This window comes from Castor canadensis, chromosome 8 (genome assembly GCF_047511655.1).
Source record: "Castor canadensis chromosome 8, mCasCan1.hap1v2, whole genome shotgun sequence".
In the NCBI taxonomy this organism is placed as follows: Eukaryota; Metazoa; Chordata; class Mammalia; order Rodentia; family Castoridae; genus Castor; species Castor canadensis.
Genome location: NC_133393.1, coordinates 49,358,946 through 49,380,189, shown reverse-complemented (window position 1 = coordinate 49,380,189; position 21,244 = coordinate 49,358,946). Strand labels below are relative to the sequence as shown.

Below are 21,244 nucleotides of genomic sequence, written 5' to 3'. Positions count from 1 at the left end.
AGGCTAGTAGTGGGGCTCTGGCTCTGTATGGAAACTCCTCAGTGGAAAATCTGGCTCTTTTTGGGCGGTGCTTAGAGTGGGGGTGAATGAAAGGTTCTGAGCCTCGTTGGAGGGACAGCAATGCTGAGGCCTCTCATCCCCAGGAGCCAAGGCGCAGTCTGGGAGCCTCTTTTCATCACCAGCTTCCCCTCTTCTGCCAGCAGCAGAAGAGTGAAGGGGGTTTGCGCAGAACATGCCAACCTGAGCGGCAGAGGCAGGCAGGCTGCCTCATTTATGCAAATGCACACATCATTTCAATGGCCTGTATCTGAAGTATAAACCTTTATTTTAAAAAATCCATTAACAACACCTTCCAATGTGTCTCTAACATTGATTATTCAGCCTCTCTGGGATCTCAGAGAATTTAGGATGTGTTAGAATGGGGGTACAGGAACCCGTTTAAAAATACCCAGACTCCTCCAGCAAAGTCTGGACACCTCCCCGCTACAGTTTGTCATCGACTGCGTGCACAAAGGCTGTGTGGCAGCTAAACTGAGGCTGGCCTGTTACATACAGAACTCCTCCCTGCTGGCAACAGTGCCCTTTCGAGGAATTGCGTGGCAATGTGCAGAGACATTTTTGTCTGAGGGTGGGAGGAGAAGGAAATGACACTAGAGGCCAGGGAGCTTCCAAATGTCCTACGAGCACAGCTCGGCCCCCACAGCAAGGAATATCCGACTCGAGATACCAATGGAGCCCAAGTGGAGAAACCTCCTTTGCAGCCCTACTTTAGCTCTATCAGGCTGTTGTGTCAGAGTTCCTCCTGCAGGAGCACTGGTTGCCCCTGGCAATGCTGCAGCTCAGCCTGTGGCACCAGCATCCTGCCTGTGAGCCAGTCTGAGCTGGAACTTCGCTAAAGCTCCTCACATCTGGCCCTAATCTCAAGCAGTTTATCCCAGCAGGATGACTGGGATCTCCACCTACACCTACACATTGGTCCCATGTCTGTCACTCTGCCCATGCCACAGGCAGAGGCCTCCAGACTATTGCTCTGCCCCAGGTGCCTGACCAGTTCCCACCCTCTGGCACCTGTATGCAGATGGCCAGCTGCCTGCCCAGCCTGCCCTCCCTGCAGGGTGCTGGCGAGTGCTGCCCAGGGTCTATTTGTTGGAGCCACTTTTCCTGCAGCGAATGAGAATCAGGTATTCAAGTCAAGCAGTGGAAAACCTGCCAGGTTTACAATGAGCTCTTCCAGTATCTACCAGGTTCCCATGGAAATGGCTCACAAGCAGAGTGAGTCCATGTCCAGCAGGAAACTTGCACCTGAAAAGCTGGTGGTGTGGGCACCATTTCTGAAGTGGATGAGGGAGAAGACCCTGTGCTGCCTTTCCTGCAGTGCTTGGTCTTGAAGGAGGAGCTGATACACTACTTGCTCATGCATGACTTGGGTGCCTCTTTGTGAACTTTCCAGGGTGTCCGGGATCTCTTGCAGCACAGCAGAAGAGACTGTCTGTGGATGATAGTAAGAGAAATTTCCAGCTGGACCCAGATGCTAACAGCAACCTGTTGTTCCTCCATCTCGCTTTATCACTATACTGCCAAGGGAGAAGCTTAGGGAGCCAGAGGTTCCCCTGGCTGTCCTCACTGGGATACACTCCAAGTCCTTGGTGATAAGATGAGGTCTCAGCCCCAAGTTGCTCCCAAGATCCCCAGCAAACAGAAGCTGACTGGCTCCTTCTGTTTGGGCACATTGGTAACAGCTGACACCCAAGAGCTGCACCTGAACGAAAGGTACCACACGTCAGGCCCACAGTCCACACGATGCTCAGGCCTCTGGTCTTCGAGTGCATGCACTGCTGTGTGGTCTACACTGGCAACACGACTCTGGCAGCCATTGTGATCCATTTGCTGTGTGGTAGAAGAGCTCCCAAGTCCAAGTCCTGCAAGTCCAGTGGGTTTTATTGAGAGCAGTGATCTACTGCTAGTCAGCAGGAAGTGATTCTTGATTCCACCTTTCCTAGAGAAAGCTGCAGGAGGGCCATTTGGGGGCATTTACACTAGAGAGATGGGGAGGAGCCCTCACTCCTCCTAAATGCTGATAGGACGCCAGGTCCAGAGAAAGGGACAATCACTTGCCTTTGAAGAGACAAAGAAATGAAAGCAAGACACAGGGACTGGTAGCCAGTGATGACTTGCTCCAGGTCTTAGCATGGATCCTAGAAAATACAAAGGCCATTAATATAAGGGAAAAACAAAACAAAACAAAACAAAACTGTTTCTTAAAGGTTAAAGAAATGGGATATTGTCTTCATTCTTAAGGGTGTAGAAAATTGATGTGGCTTGCTTTTTTGGAAAAAGAAGGTGTGTTTGCATGACACCAATAATACCCACAAGTTCTTTGTATTTCTAGTCTTTGATGTATTTGAACTTAAATATTAAGCACAGATTGTACCACAAAACCTGTGAAAAAGTCTAGGGTCCTAGGCTTTGGTTTCCAGCTGACTTTGGAGGCCCTCTAGTGCTCTGGAAGCTGCCAATGCTCTGCAAGAGTTCCTGGTAGTCAGAAAGATCCTGGTAAGGAAGCAAGCAGATTTACTGCAGTTCCATTTGTAACACTTATTCTCAGTCATGTAAACTAAGTCTTTTGTTAGTCCATGCACACCTTGTTTTTCTAGTAGTGTCAGTATCGAATTTTTTTTAAGTTAATCAATAATTTATACAGTAGTCACAGTTACAAGCAGTTCTTTGCAACAGCTACCAGGAAAGTTTGATGATTTTCTCACCCTATATGTTCTTCTCCTTCTAAGAAGTCCTCAGTTAATTTATAACTTGAAATAATGGAATTGCACATAATTATTATGTGACTCATAGAGTATCTGATACTGAACTCAACAGATGCTATAATTTTGAGAACTATGATTATCATCTAAGAACTCTGAGCAGAACTTAGAATTTTACTGTACAAAATAAGAAAGTTGGTTTATTTCACATTCTTTGAATTTTCTTCTCAAATAAAACCCCAGGAAATTGAATAATTAGCACAATTGAAGGTTATGGCATGAACTGGAAGAAAAGTCCTTCTGAAAAAGTAAAAAATACAAAGCTACACAGAGTATGTCATTCCCTCCAAACCTCCCTGTCCCATTCAGAGGTGATCCTTATCAGAGCGGGGCCTGCAGCCTATTCTGGAAATACATATTCCATATTCTGGAGGTATACAGATACATATCACATCAAAAGGATCACAGTGTACTGTAAGTATCACTTTGTGACTTAGTTTTTCACTAACAACAAGTATCAAAGATCTTTCGGAGTCACTACACACGAGCTTCTACTTCTCTTTGAGAGTGGCTGTACAGTACTGTGTAGTTTAGATGAGTCATACTTTAGCTGGACACTTCAGCTGGACACTTCAGCTTTTCACTCTTACCAACTCAAGTGCAAACAACTTCTGAAGCTCCATCTTTGAGCATGTGTGTGAGGATGGATAACTAAGAGTAGAACTGCAGCCTAAGTCAGGTGTTTTCCATGGTGGTGGGCAGCTCACCTTCCACCAGTGTCCTCAGTTTATACTCTCGCCAGAACTGCATGAGATGCATGATTCTGCCTTGTGTCAACGTCTGTTATTACCAGTCTTTCAAAAATGTCAGTCTAACGGATGAGAAATTATAATCAGCTCATTTTGATTTTTCTCTGTTAGTGAGGCCAAGTATATTTTCCCAAGTTTGCTGACTGGTTGTACTGCATTTCTTCTTTACATTCCTTGTCTAATTTCTTTGCCTTCCCCCTCCCTTTTGTGTTTTATGTTTTGTTTCAAATTTGTATGCTTTCATTATATATTCTGGATGTTAATCCTTATTTATTGAGAAAAATTTCTCCTTTTCAAGTTCCTTTTCATTTCCAAGAAGTCAAACACAGCCTTTTTCTTTGTATCTTGTGACTTTTGTGTCTAAAGAAATATTCCTGGATCTGATTTGGGACTCTGCAGACAACAGATTCCCCTCCAAGGAGAGGATTTGCTGCCCAGGCAGGAGCAGAGTCAGGAAGGAGTCCCAGCCTCAGCCCTTTCAGCTGCTCAGCTGTTGGGAGATGCCATGCTTAAGGTGCTCCCTCCCAGGCCACCTGCACCCGACTGAGAGAGGCAGGGTGGAAGCCCTGGCCATTTCAGATGGACAGGGACAAGTCTGAGGGGCATCTGCTAGACACTCCCAGTTTTCTCAAGCTCTTTGTTGGGCTTGACTATTCCCTCTGACTTCTGCTTTTTCCTGCTTCCTACTGCTTTCCTGGGCCTCAGCCTCCAACTCATCTGCTGCTTCTGAAGAAACCAACTTGCAAGACTCTTCTCCTCTCTTTCTCCAAACTTCCCTCCTCCTCCTCCTTCTTCCTCTTCTTCTTTCCTTTTTTGGCATGGGAGTGAACCCAAATTCTCTTCTGTTAATCTACTTGACAATCCTTGCTCAAATACTGCCTTGTTTTAAACTCTTTCATCCTCGGCTATCTTTTTACATTTCGTTTTTTTCACACAAATTTAACAATGACCTTGTTGAATTCCATAAAGAATCTGATTGGGCCAGGTACCAGTGGCTAACACCTGTAATCCTAGTTACTCAGGAGGTAGAGATCAAGAGGGATCGTGGTTCAAAGCCAGCCCAGGCAAATAATTCTAGAGAGCCTATCTCGAGAAAACCCAACACAAAAGTAGGATTGTGCAGTAGCTCAAGTGGTAGAGTGCCTGCCTAGCAGGTGGGGGGCCCTGAGTTCAAACCCCAGTACCACTAAAAAAAAAAAAAAAAGAAAGAAAAAGAACCTGATTGGAATTTTATTGTTTTGTTTTTTGTTTTTGGCAGCACTGGGGTTTGAACGCAGGGGCTCACACCTGCTAGGCAGGTGCTCTTAATGCTTGAGCCATTCCACCAGCTGGAATTTTAATTAGGATTGCACTCCACTTAGGAGACCGGGCAGCACTCACGGCTTTAGTGTAGCACGTCTTTCTTTCCATCCACAAACACGTTTCAGCACTTTAGATTTCTTTCATGCTCTTGAGAAAATTTTACCATGCTTGACAATCCAGACATCTAACATCACCTCATTATGATTTTAATTTGTATTTCCCCATTATTAGAAACATTGAACAATTTTTTGGCCTATTTATTGGCTATTTGAATATTCTCCTTGGTGAAATATTTGTCCAAATATTTTGTCCATGTTTTAAGAGACTGCCTGTCTTTTTGAGTTGTAAGGTTTCTCTAAAGTATCCGCATTCAAATCCCTTGTCAGAGCTGACAGAATGGCTCAAGTGGTAGAGCACCTGCCTAGCAGCATGAAGCCTTAATTTCAAACCCCAGGGCTGTCAGAACAAAACCAAAACAAAACAAAAATCCTTTGTCAGGTACATGTGTTACAGCTTTTTTTTCTTTCCTTTTTTTGTGGTCCTGGGGACTGAACCCAAGGCCTCCCACTTGCTAGGCAAGTGCGCTATCACTTGGGACACACCCAGCCCATTTTCTCTATTCTGTGGCTATCTTTCCACTTTCTTAATGGTTTCTTTTGATGAATAGAAGTTCCCTAAAGAATTTTCCAATTTTTACCCTTAAAGTTAATGCTTTTGTATCTTGTTGAAGATTACTTACCCTTAAAGACATGAAGAAGTTCTCCTACGATATTTTCTAATACCTTTATAATTTTGTCTTTCATGTTTATATCAGTTATGTACCCAGAGTTGATTTTTTTGGTATGGTGGAAGGTAGGAGTCCAGTCTCACTTTTTACCACAGTATACCACCTGTTGAAAAGACCATTATTTCTTCACTGTACACCAATCTCTATCAAAATTAGGGTTTTTATATATGTGTCAATCCTAAGGAAAAATCTTTACTGATCTTCTTTATATAGCTTTATAATAGTTTCTGATAAGAATCTCATAATGGGTCAGGCTCCGTGGCTCAAGCCTGTAATTCTAGCTACTCAGGAGATGGAGATTGGGAGGATCATGGTTTGAGTCCAGACCAGGCAAAAAGTTTCCGAGACCCCATCTCAACCAATGGCTAGGCATGGTGGAACACATCTGTCACCTCAGCTAATCAGGGCATCACAAATAGGAAGATCATGGTCCAGGCAAGCCCAGGCATAAAAAGAGGCCCTATCTCAAAAATAACAAAAACAAAAAAGGGGGCATGGCTCAAGTGGTAGGGTACTTGCCTAGCAACCATGAGGCCCTGAGTTCAAGCCTCAATACTGAAAAAAAAAAAAAAAAAGAATCCAATAAGGCAAGGCCAGCCCTTCCCTACCACGAGTCAGGTCTCCTTCAAGAGCATCTTGTTCCTGCCTCCTCTTTGCCTTTTCATACGGAAATGGCAAGTTCTGCTTCCCACATGCACTCTCCACACCCCCTCTCAACCTAACTAAGTGGAACTCTGGGTGGGACTGCAGTGATTCTATAGAACAATTTGAGAAGAACTGACATCTTTATGATATCATGACTACCAAATCACAAAGCAAATGGTACATTTCTTCATTAGCTCTTACTTCATGTCTCTCAGTGAAGGTTTATACTTTGAGTTGCTCCTATCTTTTGTGAGATTTATTACTACTAACTGATTTTTAGGCTACTTTAAATGGCATCTTTTTTAAAAAGCTCCCTTTCTTATGATTTTTGGTAGGACAGACAGATACAATTTATTTTTCATATATTGATTTGTAACTAAATCATACACTATTACTGATTCAAGAAGATTCTTTTGAATTTCCTGTGTACATATCCCATCACCTGTGAATAATGGCAGCTTTGTTTCTTCTTTCTCTTGCTCTCAATAAAAGCTAGGGCCTCCAGAACCATTCTGACCAGACATGGTGGTATAAGCTTCCTTGTCCTGCATGTTATTCTCAAAGAAAAGCAGTTAGCATTTTGTTTAGAAATATATCTGCTCTGGTTGTTTCAAGGTACCTTATTGGATAAGGAATTTCTTTTCCAGGTTGCTAGTATTTTTAACAATGAAAAAATATATTTTATCAATTGATTTTCTGCATCTATTGAAAAGATACAATTTTTTCTCCTTTAATAAAATAATGGGATGAGTTATTATGAAAGTTTTCCAACAGTTAAACTGATTTTGCATTCTTAAAATAAACCCAACTTTTTTTTTTCATTGATAGATTCAGATTGTGTTTTATTTTGGATTTTTTCATCTTTGCTGTTATTTGAGATTGCCTGTAATGTTATTTTCTTACAGCTTGTTTTTCAGGTTTAGGAATCAAGGTGATGCTAGCATAAAATAGATTTGGGAGAGTTCTCCCTCTTCCAATTCTTGGACAAATCTTTATAAGACTGAGATAATTTCTTCATTCAATATTTGGTAGAAATCATGATTAAGCAATTTGATTATGAGGTTTTTCTCTGTGGGAAGATTTGCTTGATCACTGATTTAATATCTTTTAATGGTTCTAGGAATATTCAGGTCTATCTCTATTTGAGTCAGTTTTTTAAAAATACTTTTTCTCCTAGAAATTTGTCCATTTTGTCTAAATCTTATGATAGTTAGCAAAAAGTTGTTCCTAGTATTTTTACCTACTACTTGATATCTGCAAGACTGATAGTGACGCCTCCTTATTCATTATTTCACACTTGTCTCCATATTTTTTCCTTTCTTTTTTTTTTTTTTTTTTTTTGGCAGTACTTGGGGTTTGAACTCAGGCCTCATGCTTGCTAGGCAGGTGCCCTACCATTTGAGCCACACCCCAGCCTTCTGTTTTCTTGACCAGGCTTACTTACTCAATTTCACTAGCCTTTTAAAAGAACCACCACTAGCTTTATGTTCTATGTTTTATTTTCTGTGTTACTAATCTATGTTCTTTTCCTTATAACTTACTTCTTTCTATTTTTGTTATGTCTATTTTGTTACTGTCTTCAGATAAATGTTTGGCTAATTAATTTTAGGCTAATTTCTAGACTTTCTTTTAATACACACACACACACACAAGGCTGTACTAATAAGTATTCCTTAACAAAGTACACCTTATAATTTTTAATCTGTAGTGTTTTTGTTAGGCTTCTATTAAAAATACTTTTTAAATTCCATTTTGACTTCTGTTTTGACCCAAAGGGTATTGAAAAGTATGTTTGTTACCTTTTAATTTCAAAACTAGAAAAGAGACCATTCTTTATATTATAATCCTTTAAATCTGCTTATACATAGTTAATTTTGAAAGTGTTCTGTGTCGTTTTTCATTTATTTATTTGTTTTTTGTTTTGGGGGTGCAATACTGGGGTTTGAACTCAGGGCTTCAGGCTTGTTGGGCAAGTGTTCTACTGTTTTAGTTATACTTCCAGCCCTCTTTGCACGGGTTGTTTTTGGAGATAGAGTCTCGATCCTCCTACTTTAAATTTCCCACAGTAACTGGAAAGACAGATGTGCACCATCACACCCAACTTGAGATGGGATCTGGCAAATTTTTTTTTTTTTTTTTTTTTTTGCCTAAGCTGGCCTCAAACCATGATTCTCCCCATATCAGCCTACCAAGAAGCTAGGATTACAGGCATGCATCACTGGTACCCAATTTGTTCTGCCTGTTTTTGAAATGTGTTTAAAGGCAGGTGTTGGGTAGTCACTTGCTACAGTGTACTGTTTCCATCAGTCAGCGTGTTAAACACGCTCTCCAGTTCCTCTCTATCCGTGCAAATGTTTTTGGTCTGTTCTCTATCGATTAAAGAGAGATGTGTACTAATATCTCGAGGTTTTGAGCTCTGTTGATTTGTTGCTTTATATATTTTAAGACCATGTTAATAGGGGTATGTCCATATTTAAAACATTCTGGTAAAATGAACTTTTAATCATAAATATTCCTCACTGTTTGAGGTGATGCTTTTTTGCTTTAATGTCTATCTTGTCTCTTTGTTTCTTGCTTCCTCTGGTGTAGGTGTCCCTTAAAGTCTGGCAATTCTTGCCTGCTTGATTTTTATTTTTATCTTTGATTTTGAAATCTTTCTTTGAAATAAATTTTTGTTTTTTGAAGTCTCCATGATTTGGGGCATATGATGCTGAGAAAGTTGTGGGGTAGGTTGATTCCTCTGTGTGTCGGGGTGTGTGTGTGTGTGTGCACGCACGTGTGCTTGTGCATGCTTTCTGGTTCTCTTTATTGGTCAGCTAGTGATGGGGTTTTGACATACCTCTCTGACTCTGGACACCAAACTTCCTGCTTCAGCTTTAGATGTGCCTGCATCAGTCAGTCAGCAGAAAGGAAGTACAGGAGGAGCCATCATTTCTATTCAGCATAAATGAGGCTCCCAAATGACCGTCCCCAACAGTGCCTATGTGCTCACAGTACTTCCTCAGCATTATGTTTTAGGTTATCATTTTGTTCTGTTGTATGTCTCCAAAGGTATAATTCTGCTAGCTTTTTGATTGGTTCATTGATTTATTGATTTATTTTGCACTACCAGGGATTGAACTTAAGGCCTCAGACAGGCTAGGCGAGTTTCCATTTTTCTGTTTTTTTAAGACTTCCTCAAAATAACATTAATATAATACTTTTTAATGATCTTGTGTTTTGTTTATCCATTGCTATATGTATTTTCTCATTTCATGCATTCTGATGAAGGAGTCAGTTCAGTTTACCAATATCATAATATATGTGTGTAATTGCTCATTTTGTTTTCTGTGTTCACCAAGCTAGTTTACTCCAAATCTCAGAAGCAAATTACACTGCTTTGGTTTTTGTGATTCATGATATTTGTTTTGATATGTTGATATTTTGAGCAGCTGCTGTATTACCTACCTTCAAAGTCTCCACATCCTCTTCTACATTCTTTCTTACAAACAAAGACCTACATTTTTCTTCAATATGTGTATGAAGAAAATAAAATAAAATTTCTTATTTTCTAAAATAAAATTAACATATTTTCAACCTGATATCTTAGAATTACTTCCCTGAATCTGTGGGCAGAGCAGTAAAATAACGTTTGCAACTCCAAATCACCGACCCTGACTTAGGCCAGCACCAGGAAGACAGAACAAGGTTAGAGAACTGGATACCGAGGGCCCAATCTAACAGCGTACACTTGCTCTGGCTGCCCGCACCAAGGCCTAGTCATATTCAAGAGAACATGGATGAGTGGACTCCAAATTTCTGTCCCTCGGGCATCAAATTTATGAGAGTGGATACTAAGGTTAAGGATAAGTGTAAAGGTTATAGCAGGCAGCCTTGAAAGGAAAAGGAAACTTCCGGTTCCAGGAAGATGGAATAAACATGCTTTGCTTATTTCTCCTGCTAAGGACAACAGTCAAATACATCGATCCCTGGGAAGGAGGAAAAAGGAAGGCAGACCAGCTGGAACTTCAGGGTCTGAGCAAACGCAGGATCATGACTTTCTGTTTACCTCATATATCTCAGAGTTGGAGCTGAAAAGCTAGCAAGTCAAAAACATCAGCAAGCACAGACAACAACAAAAGCCTGTTCTTTATAGGCAAAGGACCAAGCAAGGGGCAACCTACCAACATAGAAACCTTTGGTCAGTGCCCATTGTATTCCAGCCAAACACCATAGGAAGAAATGCATCCTCACCAGCACAGGCCAGTGGACAACCTGGACTTCCAACCTTGTGAAAGGTGTTGAAACAAGCCAGCAGGGTGATGTCAGAAATCACCAAACAGGAAGCCAAGACCTTCCTACCTGACAGCTGGAAATGAGCTCCTCCACTCCCAGGCTTAGTAGGCCAAAGGGTTGCTTGTATTTGTATACCACATGGCAGTAATAAGATACTCACTTCCCCTCCCCACTGGGGAAGTGTCGAGGAAGCCTCGTGGAAAGCTGAGACATTCACTGCTGTCCAGTGGACATGAGGCACCTCCACCTCACGTTCATGTGGACGTGAAGATACGTTTTGGGCTGGGAAAGTAGACAGCTTCAGAATAGGAGATGGTCACCAGAAAAACTGAGCCATGATTAGAAAGGCAGAACCTTTGACAACCTTTCACTAGGAAGGAGAGAGGGACCAAAATTACATTCAATCACTAATGTGATTTAGTCCATTGTGCTAATATAATGAAACTTCCATAAGAACCCATAAATGGTGGGGCTAGGAGAGTTCTGGGTTGGTGAAAACCAGAAGCACTAGAGGGAGGTGTGCCTCAAGAGGGTCAGGAGGGTCAACACTCCTCCCCTGTACTTTGCTTTAGGCATCTCTTCCATTTTGCTGTTTCTGAGTTTAATGAACTATAATAAATGGGTAAATCCAAATGAAATATTTTTCTTAGTTCTGTAAGTCTTTCTTATGCATAACCAAATCTCAGTGGGTAGGGGGAGGGCATGGGACACTTTAATTTGTAGTTGGCTGGGCCAGCCTGCATTTGCAGCTGGTATCTGAAAATGAGGACAGTCATATATGACTAAGCCCTTAAACCTGTGGAGTTTGATGATAGCCTGTGTAGTTAGTATCAGAATTGAAATGAATTTTGGGCACATCAAGTTGGGGACACATTTGGTACCAGAAGTGGAAAAAAGTTGTGTCAGAAAAAGATACCACACAGTAATCAAAACCGTGACAAATGCAATAGGATTTCCTTCTCCTCTTGAGTTTCCTCAACTATGATAATTGAAACAAAAGTAACATTGTCTGATGTGTTCTAAATTATGAAGAGGAAATGTTTAAGATTATATACAGGAGAGGGTAAAGAGAGGGTTTCTATACGTCTCCCAAACTGGTAAAATGAACCATCAGTAGACCATGATAAACTATGTACAGATAATGTAATACCTAGAATATCCATATTTAAAACCAAAGAGAAACTCAAAAACATTACAGAATGAATCAAAGCAGAATTCTAAAACATGTTTTAGAACCCACAAGAAGGCAGGAAAGAGGCAATTGTGTGTTGAAGGCTTACTCCTCAGCCTCTGGCACTATTGGAGGGTGTGGAACACCTTTAGGAGGTGGGGCCTAGTAGAAGAAAGTAAGGTCATTGGCCCATGAAGGGAATATTGGGACCCTGGCTTTCCTCTTCCTTTCTTTTGTATGTCCTGGCCATGAAGTGAGTGGTTTTGTTATGTCTTGTGCTCCCTGCCATTGTCACCAGAACTGAAAGCAATGGAGCCAACCAACCATGAATCAAAAGTTCTAAAGCTATAAGCCAAAATATACCTTTTCTCTTTATAATTTGATTATCTCAGATATTTTGTAATAGCACTACCATTATCACCTAGAGTTGTATTCTCAGTCCCTAGAACAGTGCCTAGAATGTGCGAATGAATGAACAAAAGACAGACAAATGTTTCATGGCATATTCATATGGTATGATGTGGTTACTTACATTAAATACATGAATTATGTCAGGAAACTGTGCATGCGAAATAATGTTAGAGGAAAAAAAATACAAGCAAGTAAGTTCTACATGATTACAAACATGTAGAAATCCATGCCACAGGCATGAATCTAAAACTATGTTGAAGTAAGCCATTGTCTATTTATCTGGTGTCAGACACTTTAGGTCTTTGTAGTTCTCAGGTCACTCTTACAGTATTCTAGTTATATCAATTCCAATGTTAGTATAAACAATTGCATTTCTATTTTAGTGGTCAATTTTTAGTTTTTCTTAACACTGAGAAAACAGTTTAAAAACAAATGATTCCTAAAAATCTATGTATATGTTGGTTGTTGGTCAACAGGAAAAATTTAAATGTTAGATTTCCAAGTTCACCCCTCAAACCATACTTACCCTGTAACACAGCTAAACTACAGCATCAATAGCTTAACCACAATGCAAAAATAGCAGAAGGCTAGGTGTGGTGGCACATGCCTGTAGTCCTAGCTACTTGGCAGGCTGAGGTAGGAGGACCACTTAAGCCTATGAGTTTGTGGCCAACCTGGGAAATCAGCATAGCAAGACCTTATTTCCAAAATCAAGTAAATAAATAAAAAGTTTTCAAAACAGCAAAAGAGATTTGTTTCCTTGTTCCATGGTACATTTTTGGACTTGTGAAAATTATTAGCAAATCAAATTATCCCCTTCCTATCCACCTCCCACCCTGTTTCCATTCCTACCTCTTTCTTGGGTCCTGCTAACTTTTTTTTTTTTTTGAGCCCCAACCCAAGCACCTTATGATTGTCTAGAAATGTGGGAAGTGTGTGTGTGCACGGCTTTTCTTTAGCTCTCATCGGACTCTTAATGGCTCCTGGGTCACACGTGATAAAGATGTCCTGGTCCCAGCCTCTCCTAGGGTTCCGCAGCATCCTTGTGGGCAGTCTTCAGCACTCGTAGCTCAGTGACAGGGCTTTGTGCGCATGCTCAGTGTCGATAATTCCTGGTAAGGCGGCTCACAGAGACCAGGGAGATTGGTGCTCAGAGGCCTGGGAGCCAATTCCACGCAGGCTCCAGAGCCAGGAGCGTTTGGACTTGGACTGCACCTTGCCAAAGCTTTAAGTTCTGCATTGCTTTTTTCCACTGTGCACAGCTGGGCTAGTTGTTTCCATGAGTAAAAACCAAACACAGAAAGCCTGTGTTGGCCAGGGTCACACAGCAAGCACTCAGGGCTGCTCCTCGTACAGCTGCAGACTGCAGACCCCTCGCTGCTCGTTTCCCAGGTCTCCACGGATTTGATGATTCCGTGCCCTTCTGCATTTGTCCTCCCAGGCCGCTGGGCTTCTGCTAGTGCACTGCAGGTCTCTGTCCCATGTGAGGTAGGCAGGTTTTTATAAACTGATCAGTAAATAAAATGAAACTGAACTCAGTTGCTGAGCTGGGTGAATGTGCTACCTGCTGTCCACACTGTAGAAAACCCAGGGGATAAGTAAGGAGCTTGGCTAGCCACCGAGAGCCGTGATGGTCGCAGAACACTCAGGTGATGTAGATTCACAGGCCTCTGTAACAATCCTCTGTTCAGAATGCCAGGTGGTTGTACTCACACTGTGTCCCCAGCACCCTGATCTCTGGTTCCAGAAAAGAAGTACTGTGCAATTATTCACAGTCCAGTGGGTGAAGCAAGCCCCACAAGGCTGGAGTGAGTTTCCTGTAGGTCTCAACTGGCTGGTCACAGAAAGATGTCTACCCCTGACCTTGTGGTGACTTCTAGGTGATGAAAGAAGTCCAGAGCGCCCTGAACACAGCTGCCGCCGATGACAGCAAGCTGGTGCTGCTCAGCGCTGTGGGCAGCGTCTTCTGCTGCGGCCTGGACTTCATTTATTTCATACGGCGGCTCACGGACGACAGGAAGCGAGAAAGCACTAAGATGGCAGACGCAATCAGGTAGGCAGAACCGGGGTGTCTGAACCCTGGACTTGGGGTCTGGTGTTCAGCTACCAGTCCTGAATAGAATAAAGGTGCTAGTGGCAAAGTCCTTGATCACCTAGGTGCCTGGCATAAATTCCTGCTCACCTTGTGCAAAGGGTTTTCAAGAGCTGGCTTGAATTTACCCAGCAGTGCTGGGGCTGTTCTGTGTGTGACACAGCACTGGGTCTGTGAACAGTTCCAGGCGAAGCCACCAGAGAATGTTAAGATGAGTAAGACTGTGATGAAGAAGAAGAAGGGTATCCACCTCCTCAGTGCGGGCAGAGGGCCAGAGTAACTGCAGTGAGAAAGCTAGCTGGCACAGCCTCACTGAGCGGGCAGGGTGCAGAAGTAAGGTTTGTTGACCTTAGTGTCCCCTGATGAGGTACACTGAGATGGTCATAGCCTCCATCGCTCATGGGACTCCTGCCAGAGAGCAACCCTCAGTCTAGTCACCAGGAAGCCTCAGACCAGCTCCAACTAGGGAGGGGGGCAGTCTGCAAGTGCCGAGCAGTGCCCCTCAGGAGCACCAAGGATGGAGGAGATCAGGGTGTGATGGGACCCTGGCTGGGATACTGTGTCAGAGGAGGGCAGAGTGGGGAAATGGCAAGATTGGTTCAGGGTTTGTGATCTACTGAATAATGTGGTATCAGTGATAATTTCATAATATATATAATGGTATATGGCATGTTAACCTAGGGAGATGGGGAAGAGTTAATGGGAACTCTCTTTGGTACACTTTTTGTGATTTTTCCACAAGTCTAGTCTCATTCTTAAAATTTTTAATTTTTTTAAAAACTGAAATGTGGAGGAAGAAGGCTCAAGTAGAACACACTGCAGCTCCATCTGGTATCGGTGCCCCTCTCTTCTCTGCTGGATGTGCCCTCCCATCTGTGGGCCTCCATGGCTGCTCTGGTGGTGGAGCTTGTCCTAAGGGGCCTGAGACCCCATCACTATGTACTGATCAGACCAGAGTGGCCGCCATTGTACAAATCAAGAGACTCTGCTTTACCCATGTCCCAGGCCTTGCATCCTTCCTGGGGGAGAGGGGACATGACAGTAGAAAAGTCTTTGGTGCCTTATAGGTACCATGAATGGAAGGAGGTGCCTATCCTCAGGAGTGAGCCTCTGCACTGGCACTCTGCCTCAGGAACCCCATACCACCAGGCCTTAGCTTCTGCAGGCGCCATGGCAGACTCAGTCAGAGGCCCCCAAGGTCCTCGTTCCTCCTGCACCTGGGGAATGAGCCATGCAAGCAGATCAGCCTTGATTGTCTCCCTTCAGCAGACTGGACATTCAGGGAACAGTAGCTAAGTCACCCTTGATAGGTCGGAGTCCATGCTGTAGGGCTCCATCCCTCAAGCCATGCCACTTGGCTCATGTGTCAGTTGTGCCAGGACAGGGGTGGCCAACAGTCAAGACTGGCCAATGTCAGGGGTCTCACGTAGTTGTTGGGTATCCTGTCCCTGGTGGGTGTTCCGTGGCAGATGTGAGAAGATACAGCGGACTGCACTCTGTCTCATCATCCATCCCTCTGTCCATCCACACACCACCACCCCAGATCTCCTCGTCCCCAATCTTCCAGGCTCCTGGCCATCCATCCAGGCCACCACTGCCGTCTGCTAGTACTCTTCTAACTTTGACCTGCTGCTTCTTTTCCAGATGGATGGCAGCCTCCATTTGGTTGGGGCGTTTTCCTTTCTGCTTCTTTTATAGTCACTGTCCGGGTGAGGCTCCAGGGAAGTAGCGAAGTTGACACCCACACACTGACCACTCAGATTCAGTCACAGGAAGCCCCTCTATATGACCACAGATTTGGGTGACACAGGCTACTTGTTCAGCAGATGATGGGGTCCTGGCTCCTGAACCCCTTGGGATGTCCACATCTGCTGCTTACCTTACTAGTTGCCCAACTGTGGGTCTGATAACTCAACTCACTGTAGAGTTTCCAATGTGTAGTCACTTGATGTCCCCTGGCTATATACTCTGTCTCCAGCAGAACCCAGTCAGTTCTTCACTGAGGACAGTTGGCTTTGCTTTAGGCCCCAAGGGCTGCACTAGGACCCCTGTGTGCTCCTCACAGCTCCACATGGCATCTTGTCCCACTCTCTCCGTGGTCAGAGACCTCTGGCTCCACCATCCAGTGGCTTCTGTCCTGACCTCTGTTTCTGCTTAGCAGGGGCTACTTTCTCTTTCCCAGAGCTCCTGGGAGCGAGGTGACCTATTGCCTGGGGAACCAGCTAGGGGGTTAAATTGGTGTCTTGGGAGTGCTCCCAAGTCAGTGGCTGCCCTGTCCAGAACTACAGTCAGGTCCTGGAACAGGTGTCCCAAGAATTCCAGCCCTTGAGTCGTCCAAAGTCCCACCAGCACTGTCTGACTGTTCCTCCCAATCCTTTAGGGGAGGAGATGGAGGCCCCGGGAATGTTGTCATCTTGTAGTAAGAGAACATCCACGCTGTCTTCCAGCCATGACATTCTATGTGGGCCATTTCTATGGCAAACAAGGTTGGAGTGTGAGGTTCAAAGTTTGAGGGCATCTGCCCAGATGTCCCTGTGGCAAGTTTTAAGACCCCCTGCCTCCTCTCACCACAGCCTGATAGACCTTCCTGGGCAGATGGTTCACTCCGCCTGGAGCTTGGCCACTCCAGCTGAGAAGTCCTAGGGCCGGGTGGGGTCTTAGTCCTCTGTGATCTCATAGTTGCTCAAGGCACCCCACTGCATGTGGCTGTTGGGCACAGGGGCCTCCAAAAGCCATGCCCAGGTCAAGCCACCCAAAGAGCTCCCAGTTAACTGCCACCAGCACTCCCACATCCTGGGCAGTGAGCAATTCCTGGGCTGGGGGCAGATCTGTGTCTGCCCCACACAGTGCTTCACACTGTCCAGATAAAGATGTGGAGGCCACATCTGTTTTGTTTTGTCCTTGCTGAGCTGTGCCACCTGACACTACCTACCTCCAGGTAGTCGTTGTCGGGAAACGCACTTCTGAGTTCCTTGTGAGTTATCACTGAAGTAGGTTGTTGGCTAACAGTTACTGCCAAATCTGGCAGTGCAGAACCCTTTTCACCAGGACAGCTAAGTGCGTTGTTAGTTACTTGTCCAGTTCTCTCCTGCTGTAGGATCTGTGTAGATGTATGGTGATCAGGGCAGGAGGGGCTGACCTGAGGGAAATAGTAAGTAAACTTGGACAGTCAGACACCTTTTGGGCAAAGGCGTCTTGGAAATGGAGCTCTTGGGCCAAGTGCTATCGGCAATGGAACTCTTTTAAAGACTCATAAATGGCTTGAGGTCATTGCAGGATGGTCGCCTACGCCTTGGTCAGTCCTGTCCCCGTAGACAAGTCCTGAGTAGTCATTGGAACCTACTGTGCAGCTCTTCCCAACTGGGTGGTTTTGCCCCACAGCCAGGGGACATGTGAAATGTGGGTCAGTAGAGACCAGAGCACCCTCCGCATCCTCCAGCACACAGGACAGTCCCACACCACTTACCTGGCCCAGATGTCCCCCACGCTGGAAGCCTCCTGTCCACAGGAGTGAGATGCTGCACTGCACACGACATAAATCTGCACTGTGTGAGCAGGTGTTTGCTAACCCCAAAGACCTATACTGTGACAGCTCTTGTGGAAAGCGATGACCCAAACAATGCCCTTCCTTTCATGAGCTTCTGGTGTATTTGAGCCTTCGACAGCTGGAGGCAAGACTGGAATGAGTTTGTTTTTCCCACTTGGGTGTGCAGAACTCTGCCAGGAGAGTCAGCTGGAGGGGTGGTGATACCAAATAAAAGCACCTGTAAGGAGACAATCTGTGCGAGCTTTTTGTCCCCAGTGGACATTCACAGATCACCTGCTGTGCACCAGGCACCCTACAAATCATGGTCCCATCTCAAGGACTCCTCCAACCCTCGCACCACAAGCCAACACTCTCGGAAAGGATTCTGGTCATTGCATCTGAGCCCTGGGGAGCCTCAGTGGACGCAAAGGGTGGTGCAGACTGACAAAAACCCTAATCTATGAACCTTGTTGCTCTCACATCCTGCTCAGGTATGTGGCCAAAGTGCCCGGCAAATGACTGATGTCCTTCCCAGAATTCACCCACAAGAGCTTCTCTCCTGCAGAACATGGAGACCCCAGGGAGCAAGTGGCAGAGCCCCTGACATGGCTGCCACCCCCAACCCCCTTCAGGACATCTTTTTGACTGAACTAAGAGATCTCCACTTCAGTTTCCTCTGACATTTCTTATGTGCCCATATAGTTTCATGCTAACTTTTTAAAAACATTTAGACAATTTTGTAGTGAATCTCCCAGAGACTGCCTCTTGCAAGTCAGTTATTTGTGTAGAAGTTCAAAATCCCCATTTAAAAACTTGATAATTGTATGCACAGGAACGGGCTCCAGTTAAGCATGTTTAATCCTGCTCATCTGACCAAGGAAATGTTTTCCTTAGCAGTAGTTTTGTTTTGTTTTGTTTTTTGATGCCTCTGGTTTAAACCCACCCACTGTCTGTGTTTAAGCAGGAAAGCATTACAGCCTTAGGTCAGTCCTGTCATTCACACCATTGGGTAAATTCAGAAGTGCCCTTGGTTGTTCTGCACATCCAGTCATCTGGAAGAGAGAAACCCCAGTCCAGAAAGACTCCAGTAATAAGGAGGTGTGGAGCCAGCAAGGCTGGGAGGAGGAAGATGGGCACCACGACTGTGTGCTGACCAGAGGAAGAGCTGCTCTGATTGGCCCATGTGGAGAGAGCGAGGAAAAGGAATAAAAGGGAGGTAAATGGAAGAGAGTAGTGTTGAGGCTGTCAACTGACCTCCAAAGGACAGAAAATAACGTGCAAAGAGTGACTGAGGCTGGGTGTGGTGGTTCATACCTGTAATCTTTGGTACTTGGGAGGTTGAAGAAGAAAAATCATGACTTTCAAGTCAAGTTGGACTACTTGGCAAAACCCTGTCTCAGGAAAACCAAAAAGAAAAAAAATAAGTGACTAGGCCTCCAGTAGGGAGGCCAGAGATAGAGAGAAGCAATGCCCAGGAATGCTGGCTCTTCCCTACTTACCTGGCTCAATGGGCCTAAGAAGGTCATTGGCCCTCACTGCCTTGAGGACGTGCTTCATGCTTGATGAGAGGGACAGGTGTGGTGTGGTGTGCAGTGTGTATCAAGAAGGAAAGAGGCCTACTACAGGAAGATGGAGTTGTTCTAGAGCACTTCGCACTGCACAGGCACCAGGCCCCTGTTCAGTCATCCTCCTCACTGCCTTCAAATCTGCCTTAAAGAGCCATTAACAGCCCACAGCAAGGCTGTGATCCTAAACTCCTGTTATTTATGGACCAAACTTTCATTGAGAAGGGGCTGCTCGTTCAGCCTGGAGTTCAACAGAACATTCCAGACTCTACCTGCTCATGGCCTTGACCGGAGCTGTGCTCAAATAGCTGGCTGCACTTTGGGTGATGATTCAGAACAGATGCCTGTCTCCCACCTCTGCTCTCTATCTCTGCCTCTGTTACAAGGGTGGTGAATCTGGTGCTAGCTTGCCTGTGTGCTCTGAAATCCGGTTGTATGGCTAATTGGTTCTTTCACGTGTTACCTTTTTAAAAACATCACCTTTTCCTCTCAGCAGAGCCACCTTCACAAACAGCACCTTCCTCCACATCTACTCACCTGGTCCTCCTCTGTGCATACCTAAGAATTAGAGGAGTGGACTCCAGGATGAAATTCAGTAGCTTAACACTCCCTGTGAGGGTCTATAACACCAGCACTGAAACCACTCTTTACTGTTTGCACAGCCCCTTCATGTCACCACGAGTTTAGTTCCCACATGTTCAGTGGGCCTTGTTTTTTTTTTTGTTTAGTAGATGTGTTGAATAATCAGTCTTCTAACAAAATTGCATTCAGCAAGCTACAGGATGAAATGCTGTTTCATATTAACTGATACAACTCTCACCTAACCTTTGCCAACATGTGAACAACTTTCATGAGTAATACTAAATTTGTGTAGATAATAACCTCGAAGTTTTTGTTGAGTATCAGTGAAGTGGATGTTCAGCTCAGGCCTCCACACCAGCCCATGAAATGTGCTGGGTCCAAGGCTGGTCCAGTGGTGGGTGAGGGCAGTGTGTAACCCCTAAGCTCACTTGAAATAGCTTATGAGCAATTTTGAAGTTAAGAATGTGTGAAATACACAGCCATCCCTCCGGATCCATTGCGGGGTGTGGGGGTGGGAGTGGTTCCAGGGACTGCCCCAATGCGTACCAGAATCCATGATGCTCATTTACACCCCTTATGTAAAGCAGTATGGTATTTGCATCCTCCACACGCCCTCTCTATATTTCGACTCATCTCTACATGCCTCATCTCTACATGCCTAGTACGATGTAAATGCTGTGTAAATGCTGTATTGTTTGGAGAATAATGACCAGAAATAAAACCTATGCAGGTTCAGTACAGACAAAGGGTTTTTTTGTTTTGTTTTTCTGAATATTTGCAATCCAAGTTTGGTTGAATCCACAGATACAGAAGCCACAGATAGGAAGAGCCAACTGTACTTTAAGTGTGACACACAACTATAACCAACTTATCTTTGACAAAGGAGCTAAAAATATACGATGGAGAAATAGCAGCCTCTTCAACAAAAACTGCTGGGAAAACTGGTTAGCAGTCTGCAAAAAACTGAAACTAGATCCATGTATATCACCCTATACCAAGATTAACTCAAAATGGATCAAGGATCTTAATATCAGACCCCAAACTCTAAAGTTGATACAGGAAAGAGTAGGAAATACTCTGGAATTAGTAGGTATAGGTAAGAACTTTCTCAATGAAACCCCAGCAGCACAGCAACTAAGAGATAGCATAGATAAATGGGACCTCATAAAGCTAAAAAGTTTCTGTTCATCAAAAGAAATGGTCTCTAAACTGAAGAGAACACCCACAGAGTGGGAGAAAATATTTGCCAACTATACATTAGACAAAGGACTGATAACCAGAATATATAGGGAACTTAAAAAACTAAATTCTCCCAAAACT

General features: G+C 44.2%; 1 pseudogene; it reads left to right on the top strand.

The window, feature by feature from the left end:
* Window positions 1–952: 952 nt before the first annotated feature.
* LOC109698850 (activity-dependent neuroprotector homeobox protein 2-like) lies at window positions 953–17,862 on the top strand (annotated as a pseudogene).
* Window positions 17,863–21,244: the final 3,382 nt, after the last annotated feature.